A 26,867-nucleotide genomic window follows, 5' to 3' on the forward strand; every position below is an offset into this window, starting at 1 on the left:
AAACAGTTTACAGAAATAATAACCAGCATTATTAAAAGTCCTATCCCTTAAGGTTGTTTTTAGGTTCATCCAATGCCCGTAATGACTGTGATGTGGACTGATGGTGAATAAAAGATTTGTATGTATAAGAGACATTCTTGCTAATGTGTTTTTTGTTGTGTTTTTTGTTTGTTTTGTTTTTTTTGCAAAAGGAGCTAGGTTTCATCCCTTCAATCTCCTGAGGCCAGGAGGTGGGTAGAGATAGTGTGGGAGAATTCTCTCAATGCAGGTCAGGGAAGTTGTCCTGCAGCCTGACACAGTACAGGCTCATCTCAGAGAGCCTTTAGAGATAAATGCTTTTTGAGAAAAGTAATAAGAGAATTTTTTTAATAGCCACTCAATAAGGTTTTGCAGTTACTCTGGTGCCCACAAGGCTAGGTTTTTCATGTGATAGATGTCCTGAGAGTAAAGCCATTATGGAAAAGCAGCACTGTTGTTGCTAATTTGAAACATGACATTGGAAAAAATTTCAATCTGTTGAAGTCAGAATCTTTTCTTTGTTCCTTAAATTGCAATTAAAATATTAATACATACTCATGAAAGATTTATTGGGTTTTCTTGACATATTTATGAATCACCTCAGGGCAAACCTGGCAGTAAAACAGATACTTCCAGACATAAGAGGTTTTATTAAAATGGAACCTAAAATGAAATGATAGCTATAAAAATACAAGGACAGATCAAGTAAATTTTATTATTTCTACACGGTAAATTATATAACCATTTTTTATAGCTAGACTGTTTTTTAATCTACTTAAGAATGAATCAAAACATTAGATTTTCTAGACATCTTGTATTTATGAAAAATACATAATTTCCTTACATAGAAATGTTCAAATCAAAATTTTTATTGCATTTGGTCAAAGGAATTGAGAGTAAAAAATTGGTATAATTTGATCTTTTTAAAGAAATGCTAAAATAATCCTAAGAGACCTGGAATGAGTTTCTGAATATAAAAATAAGTGACACTTCAGTTAGTATCATAAAAGGAGTGATCACTGCTCATTTTATTTCTACTGTCTCAAATAATTTTGGCTCTGATTTTTTAAGTGGGCCATACAGATATGAAGTGCTGAAAGTAGTATATATATGTATGACATATTTCTCTAAATTGAATACCAGTTGATACTATTTTAAGAAATTTCTGAGAAGAATAAAATTAGCAATGGTGAGTCTTTGTTCATCTATAAGGCAATCAAATTCCTTTTTCTCAAAAATTAATCACAAGTCCTTTTTCTATGTTTCTGCCCATTAGTACAATCTTACTGAGTTTCAACTCTAATTTAAGAGTTTTAAACAGCTTAAAGGAAAAAGTCAGAAACAGGTAGGTTAATATATTCACTTCTCAGAGAAAAATGAAAAATAAAAGTGGGTTGCCAAACAGATCACCCCTCGTATTCTCTATCACAACATCTATATATTTAATGTCTAGTGGTTCAACTGCCAACAATTGGTTTGTGGCCATTGTTGTTAATCAATCAAAATCCATTTGAACTTCTTTTTCATACCCTTCTGTCCTCCTGCACTTTTATTCTCTATAAAACTGTGTTAAGGAATTGCCTCCAATTCCTATCCTATCCCACCACATCATTACTCCATCTTATGGTAGAGACCTTCAGGAATATTGAGCTCATTTTATATTGGGCGAGGCATTCCAGGCAGGTAATATATTACCTTACTAATGGCATCTTCCTTCCTGATCACTCGATAATAAATAGCAACCTTCTCCCTCTCAGCTCTTCCTATCTCTTTCATACAGCTTTATTTTTCCTCCTTAGCACTTATTACCACTTGATATACCACGTTAGATATCTTTACCTAGATAGTTGCTGGTTTGTTTATTATCTGTGTCTCTTTTCTAGAAACAAACAAACAAACCTCTAAGCCAGGTTTTTAATCTCCCCTATCATTTAAAAAACACTTATTTTATATTGACTTTCATATTGTCCTATTATTTCAAGTTGTTACGGTGTTGTTAAGAGCACTTAGCACGTAGTAGGAACTAAAAATATATATAAGTAAACAAGGGAAATAGATAATCTGATTTCTAAAACTTTTATTTCTAATAGCATAGAACCTTTAAGCATACATGTACTGCATAATAGTGATACACCCTTAAGTTACATAGGAATGATGAAGTGATTTTTCACTGCATAAAGTATTACTTAGAATACTCCTGGGTTCTATTTACTATTCTGTTCTACTCAGTTTGGGAAACTTCAGAGCCTGGAATTGATAAAGGAAAGAGTTAATAAGCATATGGTAGAAAATTAAAATAAATACAGAAATACTGTTGGGAAGTAGACTATCTAACTAGGAGAGCAAGAATTTTTGGAAGCAGTGTGACCTCATGATTAAGAACTTGAGCAATAGAGCTGGACCGCTTGGCTTTGAGTCATGGTAACACCACTCACCAGCTGGAAGACCTTGGGGTAATAACTGACCTTTGAAAGATCCGGGTTTCATTATTTCTAAAATGGGAGTGTATAATTTTTTTTTTGCCTGTACAACATCCCTTCCTTTGGAAAACCAACCCTTCCCTCTTCTATAAGAATCTCACACAGTTCAAGGATCAATCCCTGGATTTGTGCAGGGGCTCTAGTAAAGGCTTTCTCTCTCTCTGTAAGTCTGACATCCAAGGACCATTGGGTCACATGAAGAGAAGCTGTCTTAGAACGACGCTAAGTAGTGATGAGAAATGGAGAGAGAAGAGACTGAAATCATTATACACGCTAACACTCAGCCATGCCTGAAGCCAGGTCCATCCTCTGGAGTTCAGAGTTCGGCAAATCAAACTTCCCATTTTTATTTTGTTTAAGTTCGGTTTCTGAAATTTGCAGCGAGTGGCACAGAATAAGTGGATACTAAGTTTTACTATGTTGCTGACGACAAGAAAATGGAAGAAGAAGGAAAGGATTCAAATAGAAGAAAGGGTTTTGAAAACTTCTTATGTTTTACTTTTTGAAAATATCATAATGAGGAGTGGCAATGTCTTGAATAAGAATAACATACATAAAAAGAGGATAATTCATTTTATTCCACACAACTTTCAAGATCTAGACCCACCAATTCTTCAGGAAGGCAGAAGAAGGAGACAGGACAAATTACTATGATAATCTTTTACCATCCAGACTTCTCCATAAACGCACAATCCAAGCTCTTATAAACTTTTAAAACTTTTTATTTTAAATACTTTTAGATTCACAAAAAGTTGCCCCCCAAAATGTACACAGAGGTCCTATGTGTCCTTTGCTTAGTTTCCCCAAAGATAACATCTTGCATAACTATAGTACAATATCAAAATCAGGAAAGTGACATTGGTGCAATCCACAGAGCTTATCCAGATCTCACAGGTTTTAACATGTACTCATTAATGTGTGTGTGCAGTTCTATGGAATTCCATCGAATGCATAGATTCTTATAACCACCACCACCAAGACTTAGAACAATTCCCCTGTGCATATGTATGCAATTAAATTTGGTGATTTTCTGTTTAAAAAAAAAAAAAAAGGCATAGAACAATTCCATCACCCAAGGCTCCCTTATGCTCCTCTTTTATAGCCATGCCCAGCCCCCTCTCGTGATCCATAACCCTAGCAACCATCCCATCTTCTCTACTATTTTGTTATTTTAAGAATGTTATATATATGGAATCATAACTATGTTACCTTTGGGGAATGGCTTTTTTTCACTCAGCATAGTTCCCTTGAGATCCTTCCACATTACCTGTATCAATAGTTCATCTTTTTTTATTATATTCCATCTAGCCATTCACCTGTTGAAGGGCATCCAGTTTTTATCTATTATGAATAAAACTGCTATGAATGTTTATGTACAGGTTTTTGTGTTGACATAAATTTTCACTTCTCTGGGATAAATGCCCAAGAGTGCAATTGCTAGCTCATTTGATTAATGCTTATTTAATTTCATAAAAAATTGAAAAACTATTTTAAAGTGACTGTACCATATTACTTTCCCACCAGCAAAGAGTTCCCAGCACGTGGTGCTATCATTATGTTCTATGTTAGCCATTCTGACGGGGGCATGTACAGTGGTATCTTATTGTGGTTTGAATGTGCATTTCTCTAGCAGCTGTTGATGCTGGGAACCTCCTCGTTTGCTTAGCTGCCATCTGTGTGTCCTCTCAGTGAAATGTATGGTCATGTCTTTTGCCCATTTTCTAATTAAAAGATTGTTTACTGTGGGGTCTTGAGAGTCCTCTGTATGTTCTGAGTACAAGGCCTTGTTGAATAGTGACCACGAGTATTTTCTTCCAGTTCGTGGCCTGGCTTTCCATCCTCTGCACAAGGCCCTTCACGGAGCAAAGCTTTTCACTCTGCTGAGGTCCAGTTTGCCAAATGTTTCCTTCTATGGGCCACGTGTTCAGTGTCATGTCTGAAAGTTTTTCACCTAGCCCTAGGTTCTGAAGATTTTCTTCTGTGTTTTTTTTTTCCCCTAAAAATTTTATGTTTTATATTTAAATATGTGATTAATTTTAAGTTAAATTTGACATAAGGTACGAAGTCAAGATTTTGCCTGTGGACGTTTAATTGCGCCCACACCATTATTCGAAAACGTGTACACAAACTTTTAAAAACGTTAGGTTGCCTTTGCTTGTATTTTCCTCCTTTCAGCATTATTTTCAAAGCTGTTTAGAGAGTAGGAGAACCACTTTTTATTCAAAAGTCACTTTAGGATAATCTTGTTTGCGGTGATTTAATTTTACTGTATTTGCAGCCTCTGAAAGCCATCTTTGTTGACAGATCAATTGCATCTCATCACCTCTCAGGAAAAAGGGCATCAGCCCCCCCCAAAGAGCACGCTCTTAGAAATGGTGTGACCTTTTCCAGACCAGACAAAAGTGCTGCTTGTAAAATTCATGCTCAAACCCCAAGGTCCCAGTCACTTAACAGTTTCCTCTTCCTCCACAAATCCTGGCATTTACATGGGAGCTAATGAGATCAACGCCTCGAGTGCTACACAGAAACTATTTCCAAAAGCCCGCGTACGGGGGTAAGTCAGTTTACAACGAGCGTATGTCAAAACCTTCTGGGACATGACTTCATTTTAAAGAAAACGTACTCAGTTTAGAACTTGAAAACGTCGAAGGAAAGACCTGTGCGATCCTTCTGTCAACTGGGAGTCTATACTGGAAAGCGAGTAGGCTCAGTGGACGGGATATACAGCATCTCTTCCCCTGAATCCAATACAAAGAGCTTTACAGTTCTCAGGGAAATTTGAACAGGCTTGTGTATACCTTAGAAAAGAAATCAACCCCTCGGAGTACGGGAAATGCACCCAGTGCTGCTGCACACAAGGACCCTTTTGCTGATCACCGCTCAGACAGGGGCCTGACAGAAGGGGAACCTCGGATAGCACGCCTGGGGCTTCAAAATTCAATAAGGTTGTATTACTAAGATTTACAGCTACAAATCTGACCTTTTCCTCAGCAATATATATGCCTGTGGGATAATAATAATAACAATCGTACTTTACATATATTATTTTATTGAAGAAGAGGAAATTGTCAAAAAAATAAAGATAAAAAGAAACACACCAAAATGGTAATTGTGGTTGTTTTTGTTTCATTTTATCTTTTCTTCGCATGTTTTACAATGTGGTTAAATTAGTTTTCTAATTAGAAATACATGTACATATTTAAAAGATCATTGAGCTACTGCACTGAGTGCTTGCATTTTATTATGTGTAAAATATATATTTCTCAATAAAGTACTGAAAGATAGGGTAAGCAAAATGCATATGCAAAACACACACTACCTATAAATCAATTTTGTTATTTTTATTAAGAAAAAAAGACTTGAGAGAGATATCAATTAAGGTCAATGTGTGGAATTTGTTTAGATACAAAATCAAACAAATCAATGGAATAGAAATAAACAGGTAATTCAGAACTAGATATTAGATAGTATTAAGAAATTACTGTTATATTTTTAATGACTATAATTTGCACACAATAAAATGTACAGATTCATACGATGGGTTTTAACAATTGTATCCCCTTTAACAATCTGGGTAACAATCACCCAAAACAAGATATAAATACAGATGTAGCTGTAGATACAGAATATTTCCTTCACCCCAGAAAGTTCCCTCCTGTTCCTTTCCAGTCACTAACCCCTCACTCTTAATGCAGGACAACTAATTCCTGGCTTTTAATGCCGTAGATCAATTTTGCCTGTTCTTGGACTTCATACCAAAGGAATCATACACAAATGTACTCATTAAATTCACACATTCTAAGTGTACAATTGAATGACCTTTAGTTTGTCAAGATGTGAAACCATCATATAATCCAGTTTCAGAATATTTTCATCACCCCAATCAGATCCCTCATACTCATTTTCAAGTAATCCCCATTCCCATACCCAACCCAGGCAGCTACTAATCTATTTTCTGGACAATTCATGTAAATGGAGTCATACAATATATGGCCTTTGTGTCTGTCTTCTTTCACTTGGCATATTTTTTAGGATCATGATGTTGTAGCATAAATCTGTACTTCATTCCCTTTTATTAGCTATTTCATTGTATGAATATACCATATTTTGTTCATCTATTCATCTTTTGATGAGCATTTTGGATTGTTTCTGGTTTTTGGCTTCTATGAAAAATGCTGCTATGAACACTCATGTGAGTCTTTGTTCTCACATATATTTTCATTTATCTTGGGCAGATAAGTAGGAGATGAATTTCTGGGTCATATGGCACATTTATGTTTAACTTTTTAAGAAACAGTCAAAATTATTTTCTAAAGTGGCTACATCATTTTACACTCTCATCAGCAATGTATGAGGGTTTTAGTCTTTCCACATCCTTGCCAACATCTGCTATTGTCTTCTTCATGACAGCCATTCTAATGGGTATATACCAAGACAATGTTTTTGAGATCTATTCATGTTGTTGTATATGTTAGAAGCTCATTCCTACTTATTGCTCAGTAGCACTCAATTGTATGAATATACCACTTTTTAAAAAATCCATTCTCCTGTTCATGGACACTTGGGTGGTTTCCAGTTTGGGATCTTATGAATAAAAATTATAAACATTCTTGCACAAGTCTTTTTATGCATGTATGCTTTTGTTTCTTTGGGGATAAATTCCTCGGAGTAAAATTGCTACGTGACAGTTTAGATGTATATTTAACTCTATAAGAAGCTGCAAAGTACTTGTGCTGTTTTACACTCCCAACAGCAATGTGTGAGTTCCAGCTGCGCCACATGCCTACCAGTTTGATATCCATCTTTTTTTTTAATTTAGCTTTCCTAATATCATTACTCTTTAAGGTAATGATGGCATAGGAGTTACATGTTTTTTAAAGTGTTCTTATATTTTAGAGATAGCACTAGCATTTATACAACTGAAATTAAATGCTATCTGGAATTTGATTCATAATAATTCAATGAGGGGAAGGGGCAGGGAGTGAACTTGAATTAGATGAAACAAGAGGCCATTAGTTGATGATTTTGTAGCTGGAAAATGAATACCTGGATGTTCACTAAACCTTTCTCTCTAATCCTGTGTTTGAAATTTTCATAATAAAATGTTTTTTAAAATATATGTATACTTTTTTTACTAAATGTATTGGGGTGACATTGGTTAATACGGTCATATAGGCTTCAGGTGTAGGTTTCTTTTCTATATATATTACAAGATCTCTGTATTGCACATTGTGCCCACCACCCAAAGTCAAATCTTCCCCTGTCACCATATACTAGAATATTTTTAAGTGAACCAAGTATTTAAACTATTGAACCAGACATAATATTTCATTCTGGATCACCTATAATCTGTTCCCTAGGTATTACTTAGCAAATAACTGCCTCAGAGTGCTAGAAGGTAGTAAAGTATCAGTGCCTTCCACACAATTTCTCCTCAAAAACTACCCTTCTTGTAGAAGAGAAAATCATTGTTACACTCAGTAATATAAGAGCCTTATTGTCACATGATTTGATCATATAAGAGAGAAACAAGTCTTAATAATAAAAAAATGTTACCATTTAGAGCTTTTCTGACTAACATGGCTGATTCTGACAGACTAATTTCTTGTGAAATCCTGATGGTATCAGCCATACCATCTAAGAGAAATGGAGACTCTATTGGAGGGAAAATAGAAGAATTCATAACTAACTGAACTTTTTTTTCTCAGAGCACTTTGATTACCCCCGGAACATGGAAAATTACTTAAAGTCATTGTGATCAAATTTTATTAAATCATTAGCATTATTTTCAATATCTTGAGACTAAATAACTTGCCCACATGATAGGTGAATAAATGAAAAACATTATCTTTTGATATAGAAATGCATTATTTTGTTCTTGTTACAAATATAGTTTTTATATTTACTAATGATATTAAAACTGCCAAACATTAGCATTCTCATCTGTAATGGTTGCAATTTTTTTAAACGACAATAAGGAAACCCCAAAAAGGACACCGTCTAGACCCAGTCGCACAAGATAACTGATCATTCTGATGTCAAAGGACAGTTCAGCGAAAACAGCTCATTCTATACATCATCCCTAAGAATTATTAACATTCTCTTGAGACAGAGATGAGATGAGTCTCATTGTCCATCAGTAGCTCTGACAGCCAGACTTTCATTTACAAGCACACACAGTACTCATTTAAAACTTAGAAAGATATCAAGTGGATAATATCTCTTTTCTTCCCAAGGTTTGATTGATGATTTAATTCTGTGACTTTCTACTCTGTGAGGATATGATTTCATGAGAGTCCTTTTAAATCTCTAAGCCTGAGATAGAATTGAAGTGTTACTTTTCTTGGTTATTAACTATAAAACCTTGAAATTCATTTGACTCACTTTTAAATCTTACACACCAAAAAGTGACATTCTGCAGGCATCCTGAATTATTTAACTTTATCTTGAACAACTCTAGATTCATGAACTATACTTAAGCTCAGTTGGATTATCAATGATTACAGTAAATGTAAATGGCCCTAGACAGTCCTCAAATCCTGTATCTCCCCAAGTCAAGGATTCTTAAACATTACAAAAGTACCTGAAAATTATACACCTATCATAATTTATGTTAATAATAAGATCAGTGAAATGCCTATTTACAAATGACTTTTTTTTTTTTTTTTGTACGGGAGTACAAGTAATTTAAAAGTGAAAATTTAAAGCTATATTATAAAAATACATCTTTATTGATTTCAGAGAGAGGAAGGGAGAGGAGAGAGGGAGATAGAAACATCAATGATGAGAGAGTCATTGATCGAGCCCACAACCAGGCATGTGCCCTGACAGGGAATCGAACCCTGATTGCCTGGATCCCAGGTCGACGCTCAACCGCTGATCCATGCCCGGCTGGGCTAAAGCTATATTATAAAAGTTTGTTTTATGAATGAGCTTTCTCAAAATTTAAGTATTTAAAGTTCCCATTGTTTGGCAGCAATTATCTAAAAATTGTGTACTATTTTTTCCTCAAACTCTTGGGGAAAAGTCAAGTTCAAATTATTGAGCTACTATATATAAATAACTACTCTTTTCAACGTCTTCCACGTACTTTTTTTTTTGCCAAGTAGAGGCCTTCAAAAGCACCTTATTTCATGATTCCAAAATCCAAGCTAAGTCTCATATTTTATTTTCATACTTGGATGTTTCTCATGGATATGTCATGCCCGAGGCAAGATTTAGCTGCATGTAAAGAACAAAGTATGTCTCCAATGAGTGACTAAGAGATGCTGAGTTTGAGGCAACAACACAAATCAACATTTTGTTCCAAAAATTCTGAACTCTGACACACATCTAATCTAGCTCCAAGGGTTTTAGATGAGGAATTCTAGACCTGAATAATAATAACAACCATAACAATAACAATGATAGTAAAAGTTTAGTTCTAGCCCTAACCTGTTTTCTCAGTGGTTAGAACATTGGCCTGAGGACTGAAGGGTCTCAGGTTTGATTCCGGTCAATGGGGTACGTGCAGAAGGCAACTAGTCAAAGTGGGATTGATGTTTCTCTCTCCCCTCTCTCTCTCCCTCCCCCTTCCACTCTCTCTGAAAAGCAATGGAAAAAATATCCTCAGGTAAGGCTTAAAAAATAATTTAGCCTGGCCGGGCGTGGCTCAGCAGTTGAGCATTGACCTAGGATCCAGGTGATAGGGGTTCGATTCCTGGTCAGGGCACAGGCCTGGGTTTCGGGCTCGATCCCCAGTTGGGGGCGTGCAGGAGGCAGCCGATCAATGACTCTCTCATCACTGATGTTTCTATCTCTCTCTCTCCCTCTCCCTTCCTCTCTCTGAAATCAATAAAGATATATTTTTTTTAAAAAAAGTTTAGTTCTATAGTTTTATCTCATCTTTATGTTTTTTTACAAAATGATTTCATACATATTTTTATTGTATTCGTCATCATAATGTGAATACTTATTAACTGCTTTGAATAGGTTTGCCCTGATTATTTAGAGGGAAGAAAAACATGACTAAACTCTTGAATTCATGAAGTCTCTTGGTCAAATGTAGACCTGATATCAAACTATCAACTTTATTAAGAAGTTTTAACTTCTTAAATAGAAAATTAATTCAAACCAGAAATAGAAAATGCTGTTCTGTGTGTGTGTGTATATGCCATTTCCCCCCCTGATCTTTCCTTAAATCTAAGTCTCTCTGGCGAATTTATTTAAAAAGGAATGGTATTAAATTTTTTATTTAGTTGTCTTAATATAATTAGACCACTATAATAAATTAAGGGCCTTAGTGACCAGTTCTATGAAACAGGATTCCAGTAGATAGTAACTCTACTATCATATATATCAACTACAGCCTTGAGAACTTTTGCAGCGATAGTGACTGTACCTTGTTCCATTAACCTTCCTTAATTCAGTCTTTTGTAAAGATTATGGCCAGCCACCATCTTGAGGGCTCTGGATTGGATTTAAGACACACGTGGATCTTGTGGTGCAAGAAAGGGACTGTAATGAACATCTTTATGCTCAGCCTCAGCCCATCTTTTACTCCAGCCGTTACCATGGCAACCAGATTTGCACAGCTCTGAAGACACCTTACCTACCTCCCTTCAGGAAGACAGGGATATATTATAGCTCCTCAGAATGTCCCAAGGCATCAAGCCATAGGCACTTGCAATAATGATTTTATTTCCTTCTCTCTCTTCTGTTTCCTGGATCACCTCCTGAATAAGCTTCCTCATGGGGAGACCTAGGATTAATCTTGCCTATTATATGTTTTATCAGGGGTTTCTAAGGCCACACTCAGGCTTGATGATTTGAAAGGACTCACAGATCTCAGAAAAACTGTTCTTCTCATGGTTATGGTTTATTACAGTGAAAGGATACAGATTAAAAGTAACAAATGGGAGAGGTGCTTTGTTCAAAGTCCAGGAGAAATAAGGCACAGCTTTTAGGTGTTTCCTCCCAATGGCATTGCAAGGGGGATGCACTTAATTCTCCATGTACTGATATGTGACAACACATGTCAAGTATTGCCAGCTAGGGAAGCTCACTGGGTAGAGGCTTGGTTTCCAGGAGTATCATTGCAAGTCGGTCACAGAGGCATACAGTGCCCACATGACTACCTTAGCTACTCAGACTCCAGGTCCCCGGGAGTCAAACTGATACTATACAGTTCAGGACCTCGGGCACAGGAAAAACACTTTTATCAGACAGGATCCTCCAAGGGCTCAAAAGTTACCTCCCATAAGTGGCATAACATTTTGCTACTTTAAGGAGTACATTATGTTAGTTTGATACATTTATAAATTGTAGTATGATTACCACCATAGAGTTACCTAACACCTCTATCATGTCACATAATTATCATTTTTCCTGTGATGAAAACAATTAAGATCTAGCTACTTAGCTACTTTGAAGCTTATAATACAGTATTGTTGATTATAAACACTAAAAAAAAAAAGTTACCTCCCAGGAGCTAGCCAAGGCTTTCTTTGGAACGTACAGGGTTTGAGTAACCCAGGCCTGCTGAGTTGACCATATACTGCACACGTGTATTGGTCTTATTTCCCTAACTAGAGCATAAGGACCTCAAAGAAAAGGGCCATATATTTTTACAGTTTCCACCAATTGAACATGTCCTTGTTTGTCCCTTTGCCTGAGTCAGAGGAAGTGAGCATTCCTGAACTTCTGAACCTAATTTTCTCCCAAAAACATGTTTTTCAGTAATACATTTTGAAAAGTACTCTGCGACTGCCTATAAAAGTGCTTTGACATCCATGTTGACTACATGCAAATATTATTCATCTCTACGGAAAGCTCAAGGATTTCACCTGTTGTTGACTCTCTACTCCAAACCTGGACCAGGGTCAAGGGCCAGGTTATTTTATTGGATTGCAGTGCTGAGGAGGAATTTCTTTGTTAACACAAAGGGTTGAAAAGTCCAAGTTCTCCCAGAATCATCTGTTCTTGGTCCTTCCTTTTGGGCTCTCTTCCACCCTTGAATCCCAAACCAATGAAATCAGAACATCTGGAGGTAGGTACCAGAACCCTAGGTGATTGTAATGTGCAATTAGGGCAGAGAACCACTAATGAAGAGGGCCAAGATTCAGGTGAGAGCTTAGGTCAGCAGATACAGAAGCATCCTTTTGACCTCCTTAGACTGGTTATAGCTTAGGCCTCACTCAAAGTGTGGTCTATGGACCAGCAGCATTGACTTCACCTGGGAACTTCTTAGAAACACAGAATCTCAGGCATTACCCAGACATGTTGACTCAGAATCGTATTTTAACAAGATATTTAGGTGATTTATTTGTGTATTAAGATTTCAGAAGTGGTGACTTAGGCAACAGGATTCCTCCTTGTACTCCAGAACTCCACATTGGGGTTAGAGACCAAATCTCCAGCTGATAAGTGTTCCTTGACTGGGCATATTTCTCTCTTATAAATGGTTGGTGAAGGGTGAAATCTGGTTCCTGCTATTTACATTTCACTCAGTCTATCATTTTAACTCTACATACAGTTATTTGCAGGAAGTAAAGAGGAAATGGAGAGGTGCCAGAATTTATTCCATCAATGACATCAACTTATGTAAGAAGAAGATAAATTAATAGTGGCTTTTCACTATACTCAAGAGGCTCGTTTTCTTACAAAATAGAGAAAATAAGGTTTCAGGGAATTAGCTAAAAATCTTGTCACTTTTAATAAATGGAATTGAGGAAAATAGGTCAGTAATTAATATCCCATGATCATTACCCTTGGGCACTAAACTACTAAATGACAGTCCTATGACAGGTGTGGACATGCCCTAAACAGGATACAGAAAAATCCATCCATCCCAGGCTCTCTGAGCTGACCAGCCTTGCCTCTGGAACATTCTGCCACCACCAACAGCCTTAGAGGAGCACTTGAGATTTAAGATAAGGGCTTATAAAACTCAGACCTTGATAATGATGTCATGAATTATTTTTGAGCACCTACTAAAGTTCTAGGAGCTTTATAAATATTAATTTGTTTAATCTTCACAACTGTGTGAGATACTATCTTTCTTTTTATACAGGTAGGGAAACTGGGATTATAGAGAGATTATACCAATAGTAAAACAGGAATCAAACAAAGGAGATCTGATACCTCCACATGAGACAGTAGACTTCAGTGTACAGAGGATAGTAAAATATGGTAAAAAGGAAAGAGACCGCCTGATTCTCTCTTTTGCCCAGCTTGGAGAATTTCTAAGTCCTAGAAACAAGTAGATGGGAGTAGCCTTGAAAAAAATCTTCTTTCAGTATATATTTTATCACCCCAATGCCATCCCTCTCAAACTTTAATGTGCGAGTGAGGGAAAGATGCTGTTAAAATGCAGATTCAAACTCAGAAGATCTAGAGTAGGGCCAAGATTCTGCATTTCTAACAAGCTCCCAGATAATGTGGATATTGCTGGTTCAGGGCCCATACTTTCAGTACCTAGGCCATAGGATGCATAAATGTATGTTTTTAAATACACAAACTCATAGACTCACCTCTTTTGAAATAGATTTTGTAACAAGCATTTTATTCTAGAAGTCTGTAAGGCTGTTCCTTCCTACCTAATTGTTTGTAGGACTTAGAAATGCTCCCCAGATGGACAAAAGGGAGAGTCAGGTGGTTGCTGAATCTGTGTGGTGAGAATTTGCATCATTTTAATTTTTGTAATTTGGTATCACTGATATAATTAGCATGAAGGATTCTAAAGTATGCTTCTTACTTTGCTGACAATCATTGATAATATTATTTCCTAAGTTGATACTTAACCTGCTTAATGTTTCAGATTTTACCTAAAATAATAAAAATGTTAACCATATGGGTAGTAAAAAACAGTAATTTCTGGGCTATTCACACAAGTGAATTCTCTTTTACTGCACTTTGTCATAAGGAAAGCAAACAATAAAAAGTTGTATACATATTCTTTTTAAAAGATGCTTAAGTTTGAATTTTTAAAAGTAGGGCTAAAGCATGTAGATTAAAAATACCATTTATTGCCTACATGACACAAGGGAGCACAAATTGCAAAATTATATCTTACACTTTGCTTTTTAAATTTAAAGATTAGGCAAATATCAAAGGTATTTTCAGGCCAGCATACATAGGATGTCAATAGTACACAAACACACGAGACAAGGGTATGTGCTGAGATTATCAATAGTTAGATGGGCACAATCGATGATGGTAGATTCTACCATTGTTTTAAAGAAACCAGAAAATGACCCAGCCACTCCTTCTGAACATGAAACATCTTAAGACTCAAGTTCATCATATTTTACTGAGAAAGTTGAGTTCCACCTCTTCTGCTTGCCTCAGGGTGGACGAGTCAGTGACAAGGACAGAAGTCAGGAAGGGTACAGAGAAGCAAGCAGTGTGGTCATGTAGGGCTTTTCTGAAAAAGTTACAATTACTTCAAACTATGAATATAAAAACAAAATCAAAGTATCAGTGCACCTCTCCCTTTCCATACCTCATTTGTTTCCAGAAATCTGAAAGTCGAGTTCTAATCTGAAATTGTCATGGGTGCCGAGAGCCCACATTCATAGTTCTGTATCTGCAATTTCATAAGCCATCTGGGTAAGAAGCTAATGACTTTTTACTCCACAATCTCCATTGTTCCTCAAGATGTCATATTTGATTCAAATGGGACATTCATAACCAGAACCTGAAGCTTCAGGGATAAGGTCCTTCCAGAAGGAAACCCAGCAGCCCTTTTTACAGACAATCAAAGCCATGTGAATCTTCTCCCTCTGCTGGGCCACTTCCTGGGTGCTCACTGGAGGCCCCACAGACGGCTCCACAGACAGTAGAACAGAAGTTCCTTGGAGTCAGACACACCAGACAGACACTGCTCCAAATTCTGATCCTATAACTCACTGCCAGTTTTATGCTTCTTTTTTCTCCTAGGTTCTAACACCTCGACACTGCTCAGGTGCCCTGGCTGTTGAAGAACTTATCCTGACTCCTTCAGCACCTCCACTAAAGGACAGCTCTGCACAGGCTCTGGTCCAGGTTGGACAGAGCTTTCTCAGTGGACAAAATTCTTAGAGCTGCATAAGGGAAGAAAGGCTACGTAATATTGCACCATATTAGCCTCCTACCCATCCTCCAACTCAGGCAGGTGCCTGCCAGGAATGCTGATCAGTAACTTCTGAACTCAGATGTAGGGGAACTTAGCAAAGCCATAGATCCCCCTTTATATGAGCTCTTCTGAGAGCAGAGGGGAATATAATAACAGCATTTATTTCACACCTGCTGCCTACGTCCTAAGACACTGTTCTAAGAAGTTTACACAAGTAAACTCATTTATGTAATTACTCTGCAAGACAGTTACATAAAATAATTTTTTCTTACTATGAAATAATGTTATCTCCACTGTGTACATGAGAAGTCTGAAGGACAAAGGACTTCATAATTTAGTACATACAAAGCACTGAGAACAGTGCCAGGCACTTAGTAGGCTCAATAAATGTTAGTTATTTTTATCACACGATGAGAAAGAGACAGGGCTGGGATTCAAATAAAGGCATCCGCATGCTTAACCACTTACCTTCTCCTGCCCCATCTGTGTAAACTGAGCTCCAAAAGTAGTCTGAAGTATCTCATAGTTGCTCCATATACATCTGGAAACAAGATTTTCTAATACAGAGAGCTGATTGTGATACTCCTTTACCGAATAACCTTTGATGTCTCCCTACCACTTGCAGGAAGAGGCCAGCATCCATTAGCATGGCATTTGAGGCCTCTCCCCATCTCATCCGTCACTGCTCCCAAACACCCAGACTCCCGCTCACTGTTCCCCTGCCATGGTGGTATTCACAGCTTGTTTACCTCTCTCTCCATGCTCTTCCTTTTGAAATGCTCTTTTCCAACTTCCCTATCTAATGTCACCCCACCAATAAAATGTTCCCCAATCCCATTCTGATGAACTGTTGGCTCACCTCTATGCTCCCACTGGAAATTCCCCACCGCTCCCTTACAGCACTAACTACAGTGTATTAAAGTCTCACGGTTTATATGTCAGCCTCTCCTACTAGATTCTCACTCCTTGAGAGGGAGAACGCGTGTGAAAATATTTTTTAAAGCATTCATAAAACAATTATTATATTCCAGGCACTGTGTCCTATATTATAGTTCATCAACTTCTGGATATTGATTGGACAACATCTAATATGAATTGGTACTGGTATTATGTTTGCATTATAGATGAGTTTATAACTTCAAGGAATAGGTGAATATCTAGTATAAACCACGAACAATTTTTAGAAAGTTTTAATCAAAATAAATGAGCACAGATTGCAAATGGAAAGTGTGGCCTTTAGTCATATATAGAAGCCAAATAAATATAAGAACATTTAAAGATCAAGTTAATAAGGAAGTCAGAGGATAGGATCTGAGAGAGTACACCCCACAGGAAAAAAGGTATTAAGAACTTGAACAGCCATCTAACACAACTGTGTTTGTGGTCTAAAGATCTCTTCTGGGTTTTCATAAGGGAGTTTTATGGAGAACGAACCAATATAAAAGCAAAATAAATGCTGGAATCTAGATAAAGGCTTACACAGAACAGTGCTATGTTATTTCTTTAATTTTCCCCAGCAGTGTTTTTACAATATCTCAGTAAGCAAAATGTAAGTTTTAAAAATAACTTCTTGCATGGAGCCGATTTACTCCAGTCAGAGCAAGCCATGCCTGTGCGGGCCATGCAGTGTATGTAGGGAAAAGGGGTAAGAAAATAGCTTGACTGAAAAAAAAAATCTATACATATGCAAAGGTAGCCAAACTGGAAAAAAGAAAATAAAGATTCTCACCCCCAAAGAGGAAGAGCAAATTTATCTGTGTGATATAACATCTCTTAATAATGCTGCAATATGAGAGGGTGGTCTACATGAATATATGGAAATGGCGATCAGGACAACTAAAGTTGGCAGTGCCCTGCTCTGAGTTAGAAATGACTCACTTAACTTCCTGAGGTATCTGGCTATCTATAAACCTCTTTGCTCTGACTTCAAGCTTAAAGAGCAGCCAACTGATTATGTCCACAATGCCTTTCACATACTTTGAAACCAGGAAGAGCTTCCAGGAGGGCAGATGCAAACAGGCCACCATAAAAGAACAGCCCCCATCATACATGGATAATTTGTATCAGTGTTGTTAGTGTGAGTCAGATCACTCGGGTCAGACAACTTTTTTGGCAGGCTGAGCAAGTGAAGTGCCTGGGTCACAAAGCTAAGAACCAGATTAGGGAGTCTGGTGATTTCACCAAGGTAAGACCAATCTATGAGGTCTTGCCTGGAAAACCAGCCAAGCAACCCCTACCTAGATGGCCTCTGCACCTTCATACTGGACAATATTACCCACATTAGTCATAAATGTGGAAAAACATATACAAAAGAAAACTTTCTCAAAACACAGGTAGAGAGCGCCAGTATCGTATGAAGAGCCCAGACTTTTCCAGGCAAGCATAAATAAACCTTACTGGTACTCTGAAGATTTAACTCATCCCCAATGGCCTTCCCCCCACAGCATGTGTTAGTGCCTTCTTACAGCAACTACACCTAACAGCCCCACATATTATCTTCTGCCGGGCAAGCACTAGGTCCACTCTTTGCTAGAGCTCCCAATATTCTGCCTTGGGCAAAATGGGTGCTCAGTGGAGGTCTGTTAGACAGAAGAGTATGATATACAAGCCTTTACATAGGAAACTTTCTGCAAATAGACTAAAAAATGTTTTAGACTCTTAGTACCACCAACTAGAAAATAGCAACTACTTAGCATCCTTGCTGGGATCTGGACCTGCTACTCCTGTAGAAGGGGATCAGTAGCCTGTACATTAGATCATTCAGATGTTCCTTTCAAAAAGAGACACAGTGACTAAAAGGATAAAGGGTTGTGTCATAATAGGACTTTTTCACTAGCAACAATATTTTTGGGTGCACAGTGGTTTCCAATATTGTGGTCATTGTCCATGTCAAGGCCTAGTGAAGGCTCCCGAAGGGCAAAGACAGGTCATTCATTCTCTTTCGCATGACAATGCGAATACAAGTCTTACTGCATAGTGGATGCTCAACCATAGACTATATGAACTAATACTATGTCATGTAAGAAATGCCATGGGGAATAGGCATCATACAAGTAATAGCTTTATTTATCATTTTCATTGGTGTAAAATATTATAAAATGTTATTTTCTATAATGGAGGTTTATGCATAAGTTGCCATGTTCTCCAATTTCCTGAATTTCTAATTGTTTTATTTGATTTTTTTTTTAAGGCTCTAATTGAAAGACATGGGATTAGGAGAAGACATTTTATGTGTGTGCTGTAAGCAGTTTAATTAAGATTTTAGTAAATTATTTCTAGATGGCTACTTCTGCTTGTCCTGTTTTATTTAAATTGACTCGGCTCAATCTCAACATTTCTCAGTGTTTGATCTTGACATTTTGTGCGTCTTTTATGTTCCAGAAACAATGAAGTCTCTAACTTGGTAGAGCTCGTTGCTTAGGTTGGAATATAGAGAGGCGAACAAAAATAGCTACAATAATAAGTTTGACGTTATAAAAATTGCAATGTTTAGTATTATATAAAGTATGCGGAAATGGTTATTTCTGCTTCAGAGGGGGCAGCTCAGGTGGTGAAGTAAAAGAGGAATTCCAGGCAGAGGGAAAAGCAGGACAGATGGGATGGAGGAAGGATGGTGCACAGTGAGAAATCTGTGAGGGGAAATGAATGGAGGCAAATCTGGAGAAATGGGCTCAGCAAGGTTGTAAAGGGGCTTTGTTTATTGTGCTAAAATGTATTCATAGGGTGATAATAAGCCATCAAGAATTTCAAGTGGGTAGATGCCCTGGTAAGATCTGTGTTTTAGAAGATCTGTGTTTTAGGAAGATCACTCTAATGCAACGTGGGAGGCTGGATGGGAAAAGAGTGGCCAGAAGATAGGGGCTATTGTGCACATTCAGGGCTGATTCAAGCAGTGGGTGTGAAGAGGAGTTGGATTAAAAGACATTTCAACAGAACCTCGCAGGCTTACGACTCAGAGAGATGATGGTGACGCAATGGAAGAGAAATAGAACAGGACTCAGGAGCACGCATCGGCCATCGCTGCCGTCACAGGCGGCTTCTTACTTATCTCCTCAAGCACAGCACCTCAGAAGCTGCAGGTTATGAATTATATTTTACTTGCCTGTGTTTTGTGATTACTCATTATTCTAGCTGGTTCAGAATTTGTGATGAAGGTACTTGCTGGGTATAATTTAACTTGGCCCCTCTATTAAAAAAGGAAGAAGAGGAAACAAGCTGGCGGCCTAGGTAACAGCTGCACCCACAGCCTCCCGCAACCACATCACAATGACAACTAAATACAGAACCACTGTCACTCAGAGCCTCCTGAGATCCAGCAGAACAGAAGCCCCACAACCAGGGAGCTGAAGCAGCACTGAGACCGGTAGGAGGGGCAGAGACGCGGGCGGGCCGGGGCTGGATCCTGGAGACGGGCCACAGGCGCATACCCGGTGCCGCGGGTTAAACCCGGGAGGGAATCTCAGTGGCGAAGGTTTCATGGAGGAGGGGTGGTCCCAGCCCCACAGCAGGCCCCCAGCCCAGGGCTCCAGGGCCGGGAAGAGGCATCCCCACAACTCCGGGCTGTGAAACCAGCGGGGACTGTCCCTGAGGGTCGCCGGGGCTGCGGGAGCCCCAGCAGCTCCTCTCAAAGGGCCCGGCACGGACTCACTCGGACGCTCCCTCTGAGCCCAGCGCCGGGCAGCAGCCTGAAAGGACCCGGGACACTCGGGGGGGAACTAACCTGCCTGAGATCCGGGCGAGAGCTGGAGGGCGGCTTCCTCCAGGCAGAAGGGCTGGCGGAGGCCATGGCTCCTGTGGCGAGTCCTCCCCACACACAGCTGGCAGGCAGGCGCCATGTTTGAGTCGCCAGCACCTGACTCACGCCTTTGGCCCCGCCCCGTGATTCCTGGAGGCCCCGCCCCTCCCCACCTGCAGCTCATCCGGGCCATTTCCAGGGGCTTTTCTGTGCAAGTGGCCTCTCGAGCCTCATGCTTAGGACTTTCCTAAAATCTCTCAAACAAGCAGCAGCGGGCCCCGTACGGCTTGATAAGCGGCCCCAGGCCTGGCACTAGCGGCAGCTGCATTGGCTCATAGCTTGGCCTCTCCTGGGCACCTCCAAGTCCAGCACAAGTAGCAGCCAACTACGGTTTGCTGTGTAGCTCATGCTGGGTGGCCCTGGGCAGGGCACTGGCACAGGCTGACTTTGCACCTCCCGGGAGGCCCCAGAGACAGTGCACCTGGTGGTCAGACTCGACCACGCTGGATTACAACCCTGCCACATCCACGAGTGACACTCAAGGGGTGCACTTGGTGAACACCAAAGCCCCACTGAAGTAAATCCTGCTCCCTAGGGGTATCTCCAGCACAGCGGCTCTCTGGCTGTGGTTGCTGCTGGTCCTCACAGCTGATTGGCCTGGGGGTCAATTCCTCCCAGGGACGCCAACAGCAACCAAGGCTCAACTACAACAGGACAGTGCACACAGCCCACACAGGGGAGCACCTAGAAGGCCCAGCTCAGGTGACTGGGGAGGCTGAGCCACTGGACCCTCCAGGACACCTACTAAACAAAGCCACTCTACAAATTCCAGGAGACATAGCCGCTCTACCTAATACATAGAAACAAACACCTGGAAGCAGCCAAAATGTGGAGGCAAAGAAACATGTCACAAAGGAAAGAACAGAAGAAATCTCTAGAAAAGGGACTAAATGAAATAGAACCAAGCAAGCTAACAGATACAGAGTTCAGAATAACGGTTATAAGGATGCTCAAGGATATTAGTAAGAGTATGACAAAAATAATTGAGAAAATCGATGACATAATAAAGGACCAATTTGAAATGAAGGCTACACAAACTGAAATGAAGAATAATTTACAACAGTAGAGTAGAGGACCCTGAGAATCAAATCAGCAATTTGGAACATGAGGAAACAAAAAACACCCAACCAGAAAAGCAGAAAGAAAAAAGAATCCAGAAATACAAAGACAGTATAAGGAGCCTCTGGGACAACTTCCAGAGGCCCAACATTTGTATTATTGGGGTGCCAGAAGGAGAAGAAAGACAGCAAGAAATTGAAAACCTATTTGAAAAAATAATTTCAGACAATTTCCCCTACCTGGAGAAAGAAATAGACTTACAAGTCCAGGAAGCACAGAGGGTCCCAAACAAGAGGAACCCCAAGAGGCCCACAGCAAGACACATAATAATTAAAATGCCAAAGGTTAAAGACAAAGAGAGAATCTTAAAAGCAGCAAGAGAAAAGCAGTTAGTTACCTACAAGGGAGCACCCATACGTCTGTCAGCTGATTTCTCAACAGAAACCTTGCAGGCCAGAAGGGAGTGGCAAGAAATATTCAAAGTGATGAAAAACATGGAACTACAACCAAGATTGCTCTACCCAGCAATGCTATCATTTAGAACTGAAGGTCAGATAAAGAGCTTCACAGATAAGAAAAAGCTAAAGGAGTTCATCACCACCAGACCAGCACTACAGGAAATGTTGAAGGGTCTTCTTTAAGAAGAAGCTAATGAACAAAAGAATCTGACGAACTAAATAGATCCAGAGACAGTGATGCATGCCTCAGACGATCATATTTCAGAGGGAAGAGGGAAGGGGGGTGGAGGGTGGGAAGAGATTAACCAAAGAAGTTATATGCATATATGCATAACCCATGGACACAATCAATAATGGGGTGAAGGCCTGGGGAGGGGGTGGGAGCAAGGTGGAGGGAGTCAATTGGGGGGAAAAATGGGACTCCTGTAGTACTTTCTACAATAAAGATAAATTTAAAAAAAGGAAGGAAAGACCCACAGAAACTATGAGATAATAAATCCATGTTTAAAGCCAAAAAGAAAAAGGAAGGAAAACTTGCTAAGTAAATTAAAATTATAAGCTGGATTGCAAAAAAGCAATTTTCTTTTGAAGGTAGCAGTTTTGAGCCTTTAAAAAGCACCAGAGTCCACAGAACTACGGCACAGCTGACTTCCAGTCCACATCTCTAAGCTCCACCCTCCGCTCCTCACCCAAACATCTCTTCTGTGGTTGCCAAAGAGCCACTGGGGGTGATCCTAGAGGTACTAGCAAAATTGTAGGGTTAGAGGGGGAGGACAAGCAGCAGCAACAAGTGGCGACAAGGTGAGGAGCTGCCAAGGAGGCGGTCTGCAAAATCTCAAACTCTCGCTCCTTTACTGCCTGCATCTTTGACATTTGCCTTGTTATCTAGCCAGAAATCCTATGAAACAGCAGCTGCTTTGGGTTCACAAATATCCTGTAAAAGAAATCCAAATACTGGAGGGATTTTTAAAGTCAGGTTAGTTGTTCTCAGATTACTATGAAAGGCAGGCATTTCAGCTCAGACCCTTTAACAGGGTGGAACTAGAACATAGTAGGACCAGAGAAGACACACATTCAGAAAAAGAAAGGCGTAGAGGGGCCAGAACTTTGCAATTCATTGCTCAGATAAAAGAGAGAAAACACTTTGTCTCTCTTCATTCCCACATCTCTCTATTGTTCCCAGAATTAAAACTGGAACGAGTCCTATTGACACCAATTTGGGCACGTCACAGGTTATTTAAATTGCTGTCATAATCCAGAATCATGAACTGCATCTTAAATTCCACGTCTGAAACCACTGATTTGGGGAAAAGTGACCACGTTGCACAGAGTTGACTTATGAACACACTTTTGAACTACAACTCACTGTTTGGAATTTCTCATTAATTTCTTTCCACTCACGAAAGGTTTCCAGAGCCTTTTACCTAACTCCTATCATCCTGAGCACTTGAAAGCATTTTCAGTTAAATTAAGGTGATCTTTTCTCCATTGGACTGAATTACTTAGGTGTTGCTTTACTATCACTATTGATAGTAATTACAATAATAATAGATGCTGTATCAAAGCACCTCAGTATTACATTTGAGTAAAATAAATATTTAGTATATCCATGAGCAACATCAGAGTTAAATTTTATATTTGAAACAGTTAAAAAGTGAACTGTAATTATATTATTTTAACTAAAATGAGCATTTGAGCAGTTATTTAGTTTGATATTTCTAACTCTTTTTAGGTAGATAGGTCAGAAGTAATTATTCCTAAATAGTTAAAAAGTTCTTTGAATCATATAAAGCATTTGGCAAATAAAACCACTAACAGATTGGCACATCACCATCATTGATGTGCATAATTTACTTCTGCATTTGTTACATGACAGGGACCATGGACACGCTTTTCAAAGGATACGTCACATGTGTAGCATGTAACCTTGCTGTGATATTAGTTATGATAGAGTAGAATTGAATACAGAGCAGATCTGATTTTGAGCCTCTCTGAGAAATGGTATTTTACTAATGGGAGCTTCCATATCATTGTAATATGGCATTGAGAACAGCATAATAAGAGAATAACATTGAGAATAATAATAAGGCAACATTCCAGCATACTGCGTTCCTTTTCTAGAATGGACTCCAGGACCAACTCCACTTCCTTGGAGTTAGCTAATTGGTTAAGGACATGAATTAACTCATCCAGACCACTGGGTACCAATTAATGTTAATTTTGGCTGTAATGAAGAATGGCCTGAAACAAACCTAAAGACATTTAATGGGATAAATGTAAAGTCATATTCCTAGGAACAAGAAATTTTAGAAAATGAATAATTGGTTATTATTTGGGAAAGCCCAAGAAATAGCTGTGTGCTGAACCAATTCAGAAATAAGACAATGACATACGACAGAGCTATCACCTTATTACTGATAAAGTTAATAAGGAAGAAACTGGCTTAAATTGCAGGCAAGTGGGCCTCCCAGTACAGACCCCACTGTACTAATGCAGGCACCCTGGGGCTCAAACCCTTGCAAAACCTATAGCACAGGGAGAGCAGGTCAGGGCACCTGCTTTGTGTGTGCCGCTTGCTCCCAGAGAAAGAGGGGAAAGGGCATGGAGCTAGGGATGCCCATTTTCTCCTTCCAAACTCACCCATCAGATTAAATCACTCCTTCTCTGGGAAAACTGAGTGAGAGGAACAGAGAGCCCAAGACCGGTTCAGGAATGGGGTTCCCAGCACAGAGAAGGAAACATCGGGACTGGGGAAAGAAGTGTCCCCTGTAAAGACTATGTGACCTTTCCAGGTGATGTAGCTAAGTTGGTGGCAGTGGCAGGGATAATGCACAGAACTTTTTTATTTATCCATGTTAAAAAAATATATACAAATAATGGAGCAAAAACATAATGAGAGAGACCTCCTAATTTATTAGCATAGGGCCTGAGAAATTTGGGGCTGGATTGTTCAGTAGACTACAAACTTTTCATGAAACACTTGGTGATGCTTCACTGTGTTCCAGAATAGTGTCCAGATTACAGAAAATCATATATTTGCTCTCCAAAGCGTTCTGGAGCATTGTACTCAGCTCTATGAGCCACATTTTTTAAGGAAGAGAGATAGATAGATATAAAGTACAGAAAGGTAGGATCACAATAATAAAAAGCTGAAACAGAACTGGAGTTTGCAAAGCCCTCACTGAGAAGGAGACTTGTTTCTGCAGAGCTCCCGAAGAGCAAGACCAGTGAAAGAAGACCTGCGAGTGAGACCTGCCATATGGAGGCAGTTTTAGGTCAATAGAAGGAAGAACTTTTGCGCGCACACACACACACACACACACACACACACACACACACACACACACACACACAGACACACACACACACACCCCCTAGCAGTGAGTGGGGTAGAAATTTGATCATGTCACCCCCTTAAAAAAACTGCTGGATAGTTTCCAGTGCTCTTAGGACGAAGTCCAAGTTCCTGAGCAGGGTTTACAGGCCCTGTGTGGCCTGGCCTTTTGCGGGTGTCCAGCCCCAGCTTGTGCCCACTCCTCCCTTACTCAGCTGGCTGCAGCCATACCGACCTTTCAGTCCCTGGCGCACAGTAGGCTTCACTGCCCCTCCTGGTCTTGACCACGCAGGTCCTCCTGCCTGGATGGTCTTTTTCTTTTCTATACCAAACCCACTCCTTCTCATGCCAGTTTTCCCATCCTCATGGAATCTTTCCTGAGCCCTAGAAGAGGGTAGTTAGAGTGTTGGCCCATGGACTGAAGGGTCCCGGGTTTGCCCTCTGTGCCCTTATCAGAGTCCTGCCTTCACGTTACTTTTTTCACACTTGGAGCAATGTTAGTCTCCCCTACTAATCTGTAAATTCTCTGAAGGCAGGGAATGTAATTTTACTCAAAATACTGCAGAGCCTGCACATAGTAAGAACTCAACATATACCTACTGAAGTGAGCAGGGGAGGGGAAGAGGAAGGAACTGGGAAGGTTCAAGCAGAAGATATGAGGAACCATCTTCCGGGAAAGGACTGAAAATATCCCTGCGCTGGGCGGAAAGACTGGACCAGGTGAAGCTATTCAGCAAGTGCTTGCTAAGCACACACTATGTTCCAGGGGCTGGGTGCAGAGGACAAGTACCGAATCAGCCCCTGCACTGATGCAGGTCCCTTTCCATTCTAACAGCTAGTGATTAAATGTGGCAAATCCATTTAGCACCATAAGACAGAGAAAGCAACAAAAAATGAAAACGTATGGCATTCTGGACCAAGTTGCCACCCCAAACCGAGGCCATATCTAATTTCACTAAATACACATTATTGATGTTGAATATTAGAATTTCTTATTTTTGGTGAGCCACAATATAATAAACAGAGAATGGAAGAGGGAGAATTAAGTTAATATCTGTGGAAAGCAACAGTGAGAACAAAAATAAGGAACCAGCCCTAGTCAATTTGGCTCAGTGGTTAGAGTGTTGGCCCATGGACTGAAGGGTCCTGGGTTTGATTCCAACCAAGGGCACGTACCTCGGTTCCAGGTTTGGCCTGACCAGCGCGGAAGGCAACCAATCTATGTGCCTCTTTCACATCGATGTTTCTCTCTCTCTCTCCCTCCCTTCCACTCTCTCTGAAAAGCAATGGAAAAATACCCTCAGGTGAGGATTATAAAAATATATATACACACACACACACACACGTGTGTGTGTGTGTGTGTGTGTGTATAAAATAAGGAACCAGTCCAGTGATTCAGATGAACATTTCTCAATAATCACTGAGTGCACATTAATCAAAGCCCAACTGAGTTTGTTTCCACTAAGACCTTCCAAAGAGTTCCAATATAGAAGGACAGAAATGAGAAAAATTCTAATTCCCCTTTTCCAAGATGTAGCCAGTCATAAAAGCCTCCGCTCAGAATCCACTGCTTTTAAGAACTGAACTTTTGCGCTCTAAAACCACGGAGCTCCGGTGAAAGCATGAAGTC

The sequence above is a fragment of the Miniopterus schreibersii genome (assembly GCF_964146895.1).
Source record: "Miniopterus schreibersii genome assembly, chromosome: 1".
NCBI classification, from domain to species: Eukaryota; Metazoa; Chordata; class Mammalia; order Chiroptera; family Miniopteridae; genus Miniopterus; species Miniopterus schreibersii.